This window comes from Podarcis erhardii, assembly GCF_964252035.2.
Source record: "Podarcis erhardii genome assembly, chromosome: 14".
NCBI lineage: Eukaryota > Metazoa > Chordata > Lepidosauria > Squamata > Lacertidae > Podarcis > Podarcis erhardii.
Genome location: NC_138503.1, coordinates 31,269,142 through 31,279,160, shown reverse-complemented (window position 1 = coordinate 31,279,160; position 10,019 = coordinate 31,269,142). Strand labels below are relative to the sequence as shown.

Sequence of the window (10,019 nt, the reverse complement as noted above, 5' to 3'; positions counted from 1 at the left end):
TACTTGCGCAGGGACGCTAGCCAATTGCGTTGCCCTGTCGCGCGACCTTCTGCAGCCAATCGTCTTCCTCCACCTACAGACTCTCCTTCCACTGGCCGGCACAGTCTACAACTCCACGCCATTGCTCCCTCCCCCCGCTGCTAGCATTCTCTCTCGGGACATTTGATTGGATAAGCCTGACGTGACTCAAAGTCGGCACAGCCATAGAGGCAAAAGAAATCAAAGTGGGGGGTAGACGGAAGCCTTCTCAGCGAGACCAATAAAAAAGCAGCCGGAAGGGTCGCGCGACACGCTGGTGGAGCAGGCGCTCATGGGATCTGTAGGCCGCAGGCCGCAAAAGAGGAATTTGGGTGAAGCGCTGCACTGGGAGGAAAAAACTACGAATCCCGGCAGGCCACGCGGCGAGCGATGCGTGGTCGTCATTTCCGGCCCGGCTTGGTGGGAGGCCCAGAGGTGGGGAGCAGACAACCAGGCGCTTGGCGGTGCAGGAGCTGGACTGTGGCTGGGAGAAGGCGGGGGAGCCACCATGTGCCGGGGGGCCGCGCTTGGGCCGGCCGCCTCCTCCCCCCGCCACTCCCCCGCGTCAGGTGAGCGCGCGAGGGGCGGGGCCTGTGGGTGGTGAGGGGGAGGGGCCTCCTGAGGCGGGCGCCCCTCCCTCCAGGTGCTGAGGGGAGGGAAATTGTTATTATTATTATCATCATAATCATATTCTATATCTCTTTAAGGGGCTCAAGATGGTATACGTGGTATTTTCGTACCCCCAAATGCATTTTATCCTCACAACAGTCCTGTGAGGTAGGTTAGGCTACGTGCTTTTTAACATAATAAGGATATTGAGATTATATATATACAGTATACACACACACATACTGCAATATATATAGCAGAGTATATGTATTTTTGCCTGCCCCTGTATTTTTATCCTCACAACAAACCTGTGAAGTTGGCTATGTTGAATATTAGTTACTGGCCCTAAGGTTCGTGATTCTGTTGTTGTTGCATCGTATTCTTTGTCGTTGTCGTCCATCCTCCCTGCTCCTCCCTTTTTCTCTACCCAACAACCCTGTAAGGTAGGTTAGGCTGAAAGATAGTTACTGGCTGCAAGGTCACATTGCAGTGTACCTGGTTAAGTAGGGCTTTGAATCCCTCATCTTTGACCAATGCATCAGCCCCTTCTAGCATGGCTGTATAATGCTGTCTTCAAGAATTGGTGCCCAAGTTTGCTTATTTCTTCTCTTCTTGTGCCCTTTCCTTGTGTGTCCTGGCTTGGATTGTAAACCTGTGGATGTGAATTGTCTTATTTTCTAGAGGGGTTTTGTTGTTGTTTTTTTGTTGAAGAGCACTACAAAAATGCTTTAAATCAATGGGCAGAAAGCATATTGAAATTTCTGGTAGGTTTCTGAGCAATTTCTTGTAGATTGGCAGGTACATAATATATAATATGTTAGAATAAAATAAACTCCTTTTCCCTATAATGTAATATAATAGCTGTAAACTATAATAACTGTAGCAAAATGCAACCCCACATTATAATAGTGAAATGAAGAAAGATTTGTTGGGGGAGGGTAATCAGAATTAGGACTGGCGGTCCCCCCCCTCTTTGGTATTCTAAATAAATTTGGAGGTTCAGATTTCTTTAATTCTGGTCCTTCACACCACATTACACTTAGCAGATCTCAGGGATCTAGATGTTAAAAAACAGAGTAGATTCCACAGACTTGAATCTTGACCATACTCACTTTAAATATATATATATTTAATGTTGGTGCTGATTGGGATGGCAGTCCATTTGGGCACCCAACTGACTGCTCTAACTACTTCAGGGCAACCAAGGCAGTGTCTGATCCATACAAGGGCCTGCAGCTGGATTGCCACTGCCTTTTCAGGCACCCTGTCCAAGAAGTGAGTAGTCGTACCTCAAGTTGCAAACGCCTCAGGTTACAAACTCCGCTAACCTGGAAGCGTTACCTCGAGTTGAGAATTTTGCCCCAGGATGAGAACGGAAATCATGTGTAGCGGCAGCAAGAGGCCCCATTAGCGAAAGCACGCCTCTAGTTAAGAACAGTTTCAGGTTAAGAATGGACCTCCGGAACGAATTAAGTTTGTAACTAGAGGTACCACTGTATTTGTGACTGGACAGTAGTTATTTAACACTTCTGAGTGCTAAGGCGGGGCACACCAGAATCTCTTTCAAGGCAGATGGCACACAAAGCACTCCTGCAGCAAACACCCCCCCCCCCAGATTTGGAGGGCCTTTGCAGTGTACTTCAGAGTTGGAGAACCTGTGACCCTCCAGATATTGTTTCACTACAATTATCATCATTCCTTGCTGACTGAGGCTGATGGGGTTTGGAGTCCAATACTATCTGAAGGGTCATAAGTTACCCACTCCTGCTCTAGGTCTGCCTGCACACCATACATTTAATCCCCACCCTGAATCCTGGGCACTGTTGTTTACCCCTCACAGGGCTACAATTCTCAGCACCCATAACAAACTATAGTTCCCTTGATTTTTTTTTTCTGGCAGGTGTGGGACCAGTGATGTGCTTTAAATGTACAGTGGGTACACAGCCTTAGTCTTTTTATGAGATTCTGATTTTATAATTTTTACGGTGGACTTCCTTGAGTTTAGGACAAGTGTTACAGCAACTTACTGTTTCAGCCTTAAGTTTGCAGGCTGCAAGAATGTATTTCATGGGTTGCTTTTTTAAAAAAACCTTGATATGTTCCAAATGGATGGGTTTTTTAAAAAAGAAACACTTGCCCTTCTATGAGTAAGGAGGGCTTCCCTTTCTTGGCTGAAGCCTGTTGGGAATGGCTGACATGAGGAAGTGCTAGATGATTGGCTGAGGTTGGTAGGGGATTTTCCTGATGAATTTACATATCGCCTATTGCTCTGCATGCCTTCCTATTTACATCACTGAGAGAGCAGACTACAGCAGAGGCCAGCAGGCATGCAAGAGACATTTTGAAAGAGGGAAATCTTTGCCTGAGATCTTCTCTGTGGAGTGTTTTGCATGATTCAGCTCCTGGTCTGCATGTGAGGTAAAATACTTCCTCTGTGGACTCTCTCGCTCTCACTGGGAAAATACTATGGCTCTGTGTGAGCCCATCAGGAGATCACTAAACTGCTGCCTAGATCAGAGAGAATTGGAATCAGTTGTGTCAGATGAATAACTTGAGCTCAAATCAGTTTATGGACTTGAAAAACCTTCATGTTTTATTTTTCCAACTTAGATGCCACTATTGATCCTCACAGGCTCCCAAGGTGGTTAACTGTTTAGGTTCCTGTTTTGTGTTAGCTCTTAATGGAGCTGTAGAAGGTTTTGAACTCTTAGGTGCCTGAGCAAAAGGATGGTTTGAGGTGTCCTGGTTCTGACTGGTGTTAAACTGTTTGCTGCTCTTTATTCCTACTCATTCTGACTGTTGCCTCCTTCCTTGGAGGAAGGTGCAGTGTTCTGCATATGGGCGGTTGTGCTTCATAGTGGCTTTGTTTATCTTCCCTTTCATGCTTAGGAGGTTTTGTGTACAAGGAGGGCGTAAATGTCAGTGATTTCAGAGTTTTCATTTCTCAGGACAGCTCTTTAAGCCAGCTGGTCTTTCACCCATTGGATGAAGTGCTACAGCTGTTTTCTGGGCCCTTGGGCCAGCTGAAGCAAAGGTTAGCCTTGTGCACTGCTTTTTAATTTGGTTTTAGAACAAAGTTAAATCAGACAGTTGAAAATCACCTATCATTTTCTTGCTTCTCTGATTTTGTTATCTTTTGAGATGCAAGGAGGCTAGGTTCTGGTGGATTGTGAAATGGTGCTGGGGGATGGAATGCAGTGTGCTGTAATTTGTCCAGCAATAACTAGCAAGGGTCCAGACCTTCCTAATGTGCAGGTGCAGTGTTAGAAACTCAGATATATAAGCTGTGCACCAAATGGCTCCTTAAACCAGGGTTGCAGTCACTAAAACGGAATGTCTAGTTGCCATTTTTGGGTAACATGGCTCAGTCTAAATTGTTATTTTTCAAAGGATGCACTGAGTCTGATTGATTCTCAGTGAAACATCTGGCTAGTTCAGATGACAACCTTCAGCTAGGTTAAGAGCTTTTTCAACTTAAATGTTTCTTCTAGGCAGAAAAGTTAAATGTTTCTTCTAGGCAGAAAAGTCCCTTGATCCAGGGACAGTCCTCATATATATTGGCCTGATCAGATCTCTTTTTCTTAATGGTTACTGCTCCTGCTCAGGCTGCCTAGAAGAAACATTATGGTTCCAGAAATTCATTCCTAATTGTACAGATAAAATATAACTGATAGCATTCTACAGAATGGGGTATTAGCATGTGAGAACAGTCCAGATCCAAATCCAATGATTCCCAGGATGCACCTCCAGATGGTGGAGACATCAGGTGCCATCCTGGCTGCTAGGCATCTTCACTTGGTCACAAGTAGTTGATAGCCAGATGCAAAATGCACCTGCCGCCTGACTAATTTTGAACACTGCCCAGGTGCATCCAGTATGAATGTGGGCTGTTTCTGGCTTTCTGCTAAGTTGGCGCATCATAGATGAGCCCTATGCATCAGTTTCCATGGGTATATGTGACCAGTATTTCATGCAGCAAGCATGTGAAATGTGAGTGACATGTCCTTAAGTACCTAGAGCAGCAGATTAGTCCAAAGCCCCTGACAGAGGCCTCGTGTACCATTCACAAGTTACACATTTACAGCAGCAGCAGCATAGCAAATGTACTCTGAGTAGTGATGATTGCGGCATGGCAGAACAGCTCTAACTGCACAGGGATGGTACCTAGTGGTGCTAGCATAATCAATAATTTGACTAGAGTCCTGTTGGAACTGATCAAGGGTCTCTCTAGCTCAGCATCCTTTTTCCAGTGGTGACCTTGCCAATGTGTCCAGGAAACCCAAAAGATAAAAATGCTGAGAGCCAGCTTTCACTTTTTAGGGATTACTTCAATGCTGAATTATGAAAATGTTCAGCTGTTTCTTTGGCAGCATTGTAAAATGCCCAGGTGACTCAGCCTGACAACCACATGTGAAATACCTTTAAGGAAGTAATTGTGAACTGATTTCAGTGCAGAGTGTCTTGGCTTGGATTTGTGTTTTAGAGGGTTAGACATGAATTAGTTTCCATCCTTTCCCAGTCTATGTAAGCTTATATTTTTAAAAATTCTATCTTTTCGTTGTTGTAAATAATGCATTAGGTTCTCTCTTAAGCTTATTTAACACTGATTACAGTGGTACCTCGGATTAAGAACTTAATACGTTCTGGAGGACCGTTCTTAACCTGAAACTGTTCTTAACCTGAGGTACCACGTTAGCTAATGAGGCCTCCCGCTGCCGCTGCGCGATTTCTGTTCTTATCCTGAAACAAAGTTCTTAACCCGAGGTACTATTTCTGGGTTAGCAGGGTCTGTAACCTGAAGCATCTGTAACCCGAGGTACCACAGTATATGCTTCCTAGTGTAGTTTGGGGGAAATCCTTGGTACCCTGTCTGCTGTGGCAGCTAGCAATTTGAGATATTTATTCACTTACTTTAGTATCGGGCTGGCAGTCTTGCTTTTTATTCTAGTGTCTGAAATTTTATTTTCTTTCTTTTCTGTGATAGTAACAGCTTACTTAACCAGTTCTCAAATGCTTGGAATATTTCCCTTCCTCCGTATTCCATAATTGGGCTAAACTAATCTTTGCTGCCACCAGCATAAGCTGGACCAAGCTTGAGCAACATTTTCTGGAACAGATCCAGTAGTAGTCCTTCAGGTTCATCTATTAACATGCCTGTATTCATAAAACTGGTAATGATCTGGGGAACCTGTGACCCTTCAGTTGTTAGACACCATCGGGCCAGTGGCCAGGGATGATCAGAACTGCAGTTCAGTGACATCTAAAGAACACAATATTGCCCATTCTTCTTCTATTCCCAGACAATAGGAGGGGTGAGACTTGGACAAAATAGCCAGCTCCCAGGGAGAAACATAGGTGAGCCCTCAGTTGCCTTCCTCATACCCTGTTTAATTTTGCCCAAGAGGTGATACTTCTGAGTGGTTTTGAGACATCAAGATGGCTGCAGGCTCTGCACTCTTGACTGAAGAGCTTTTGTGGTACCCTTCCAGTATTTTCTCAGCAAAGGACAACCCCGCTGATAACTAGCATGTCTACTTAAATAATCTCTGTGTTGATAATTTGCAGCTTTTGTCAAACCAACCTGCCTTGTCAGTTGAAGGTGATTCTGTTGTGTTAGAGTTTGTTGGGCTTGAGTCTGAAGGTGCAGGAGACAGATCCATTTTCTCTGATGCAGCTTTGGTGAGTGCCCATGAGCTGCAGCAGAAGTTGGCTAAGGAAGCAGTTTCATGGGCTATGGTCAGTGTTCCCACGACAGTGCCTGGATCTGTGGCCTCTAAGTGCAGATCAACAAATGCAGGAAACGGAGAGCCCTGTGGCTTTTCCCTTTCTTTCACCATGAGTAACTCCGCTTCATTCTAGAGTCCTGTAATTGTTTGTTTTCTTCTGAGTAAACAGACTTGCAGCAAAGGAAACAGGAGGACACAAATACTACTGGAGTACATCAGATTTTATAAGGGAGCAGGGAGAAGGAAGTCTAAATGTAAATAAATCCATATAAATAATTCTATGACCAAAAAAATGGCATAGGTTTCTTATGTACCAGCACATCACTTGGCCATATCCATCTGGCTGGCCAGAACTGAGAACAAATTCATGGAGTATTAAGCTGTCAATAGCTACTAGTCACAGTGGCTTTGCTCAGCCGCCTCCTGAATACCAGTTGCTGGGAATCACAAATGGGGAGACGGCTGCTGTTGCACTCATACCCAGCTTGTGGGATTCTTATTGGTGCATCTGGTTGGCCACTGTGAGAACAGGATGTGGGACTAAATGGGGCCTTTGCTCTGATCAACCAGAGCTGCTTTTATGTTCTTAACAGAATGATGGCCTCAGTGGACCCTGACTGGTCTGACCCAGCAGGGCTCTTATGTTCTTATCCCTGTTCCTAATCTTATACTGAGGTGGATAGCTTCCACCTCCTCTCTGGCATCTGATTGCCATCAGCAATGTGACTGACTGAAAGCTCATTCTTTCCGCTTACTATTTCAAGTTTATTTTTTATTTTTTGGGCAAAAACAGAGAAGTAAATTAAACAAACAAACAAAAAAGCACAACCCTGAGTTGCACAGCTGTCTTTTCCAAACAGAGGCAGGCCGTGGGACCTGGATCCAGTCATTCCACCACCACCTCTTCAAGGTAGGGCTGCATGTTCTTCTTTGCCAGCTATGTGGCAAGAGGCTGCTCAAACTGCTTGTGTTCCTAGTGCAAAGTGAGAGGTTTGGTTTTCTGATGGAACAGGCAGGCTAGAACGTGGCTTAGCACGTACAGTCTTGGGAGTAGAGAACACCAGAAGAGACTAGCTGCTGGATCAGATCAAGGTGGGGGGGGGGCGCGATTCAGTCCAGCATCTTGTTCTCACAGTGGCCAACCAGATGCCCTAGTGGGAAGCCCACAAGCAGAACCTGAGAGCAACAGCACTCTTCCCTGCTTGTCATTCCCAGCAACTGGTATTCAGAGGCATGCTGTCTCCAACAGAAGAGAGTAGGACTTACCCATCCAACTTGGTGGCCACCACTCCTTCCTGGAGCTAGGGCACTCTTGCTGGATAGGTGCTTCTGCAGAAAGAGAGCTTGTCTTCTTCCAAAGGTAAGATCAGAATATTATTATTGTTTTTTAAACTCTCTCATACCAAATGTAACGGATTTGTAGAAAAGGCTTTACATCCTGGAAAAAAAGGCAATGCATGTACTGTTGTAAACCAAGAAAATCTTTAATAAAAAGTATATTTTTTTAAAAAAAAGTGACGTGGGTGGTGCTGTGGGAGCCTAGGACTTGCCAATCAGAAGGTCGGCAGTTCGAATCCCCACAACGGGGTAAGCTCCTGTTGCTCGGTCCCTGCTCCTGCCAACCTAGCAGTTCGAAAGCAGGTCAAAGTGCAAGTACCGCTCCATCGGGAAGGTAAACAGCGTTTCCGTGCGCTGCTCTGGTTCTCCAGAAGCGACTTAGTCATGCTGGCCACATGACCTGGAAGCTGTATGCCGGCTCCCTCGGCCAATAAAGCGAGATGAGTGCCGTAACCCCAGAGTAGACCACGACTGGACCTAATGGTCAGGGGTCCCTTTACCTTTACCTATATTTTTTAAAAAATTACTTTAATTAGGAAAACAAAAAAATAAAAACACTTCCATAAGATATAAACAAGGCACACATCATTACAGTCAAGCCACCGTTATAAAATGAGCCAGGAAAAATTAATTAGATTTTGCCTATGACCAATTCTCCAGGAGGGTCCTCGATTGGTCAAAGTAAAACAAAATACTCCTAAGAGCAATATAGCATTAAATAGTAGGATGTTCATTTAAAAAATAGGGCCATGTTTCTCAAGCTGTGCAAATCACTTAATTAAGGCATTCCTTAAATTATTGAGGTCTGTCACATTCTTCCTGACTTTGGAACTTCATTTGGTGGCCTCGCCAAGCTTCTACATACCCCCTCTCCACAGTTGGTGTACATACATTTGCTCCAGATGACACCACTTTATCTTTGGCTGGAGGTAATTAGATTCACAGCAGTCAGAAATTCACAGCCCCAACTTTTTGGGGGCAGGAAATCAATCCAAGCCTTTCCTGCTTATATTCCTGTTGGGCTTGCAAAATCATTTGCTCACCCCGTTTTTCTGCTGTCATATCTTGTTTAATTACTACTTACTGTGTCTGTGGAATGCTTTCCCTACTGAGGTTTGCCTGGCACCTTCATTATACACCTTTAGGTGCCAGGCAGAAACATTCCTTTTTAACTAGACCTTTGGTTGATTTGATTGACATGCTATTCCCTTTTAAAATGTGGGTTTTTTTGGGGGGGGTTATTGGGTTGTTTTTATTTTGATTATATATTTTGTTGTCTTATATTTTGATTTTGTTCTGTGAACCGCTTTGAGGCCTCTGGGTATAGGACAATATATAAATCATCATCATCAACATCTTCTTTTTCTGTGTTTGAAAGCCCACATGGCTGAGCATACAACTAGATGCTCAAGGGCCTATTTCTGGGGTCCTTCCACTTTTGTTCCTTCATCATGTTTATTTTGTGGAGCTCCTGTTTCATTTTACATGCCCTTTTAATCTATGAAAGTTCATCCCATCTTTGGCTGCTGGTCTTAAACCTATTTCCAGGCTGCTATGAATAATCCAAGGATGTTGCTAATCCCTAGTAAATCTCCCTTGCTAGAGAGTCTTTCTTCATGGCATTGAAAGAAGTGCCTTTTTTGGAAGCATCACAAACTCCATCCCTTGTACTCATCTCAGGATGTTGCAGGCTTCTCTCACCACACACCTCATTTAATTTAAAATTTAGAGCCTACGGTAAACATGGCTGCTTGGCCACATTTTGTCTGACTCTTACGTGATGTGTGTGAACCAGCTCAGAATGTTTACTTAATAGCTGCGGCGAGAATTTTTGTAGAAAAATGGCTAGTATCTACTGCTCTTTAATGCCACGAAAGTGATTGGTTTCTGCTGCTTCTCACAGCAGCAAAACCCAAAGTTAATTTCCTGTTGAGATACTACCTCTTTATATTGATCTTTGAACCTTTTGCCCATCAACTTCATAAGAATGTAATTGTCTCATCTGGTTGAAGTACACCTTCATTTTGTGTTTAGTGAAATTTTAGCTTGGAAGTAACGAAACCATTTCATATGCCACAATTTTAGCATCCAACTCAAACCAAGGCTATACAGGGTAGGGGACATTCCTTTGTTTCCCTCTTCCCCCATGCCCTTTTTTATTTTGGCTTCATTACTGGCTGCTTTGAGAATTTGAACCTAGTAAAAAGTGTTTAAAGAGCTGGGAAAAAGAGAAAGCACCTGGATGCTGAGCTCTCTTGTAAGAATGAATTGTTAGTTTCTCTGTTACAGTGTTGACGGCTCCACAGTTTGCCTTGTCGTTTTCTGAGC

At 44.1% G+C, this 10,019-nt stretch overlaps 1 protein-coding gene across 5 annotated transcripts in view; it reads left to right on the top strand.

The window, feature by feature from the left end:
• Positions 1 to 428: 428 nt before the first annotated feature.
• TRAF7 (TNF receptor associated factor 7) overlaps positions 429 to 10,019 on the top strand; it is a 34,508-nt gene continuing 24,917 nt past the window's right edge. The window contains exons 1-2 of one of the 5 annotated variants that reach the window (XM_081840644.1): positions 445 to 587; positions 7,569 to 7,713. The gene's annotated coding sequence lies outside the window, so the exon portion shown is untranslated. Of the gene's footprint in view, positions 588 to 725; positions 796 to 2,904; positions 3,046 to 7,568; positions 7,714 to 10,019 lie in introns of those variants that run through there. The other 4 variants (XM_081840646.1, XM_081840648.1, XM_081840643.1 and 1 more) reach the window with 4 other exon arrangements.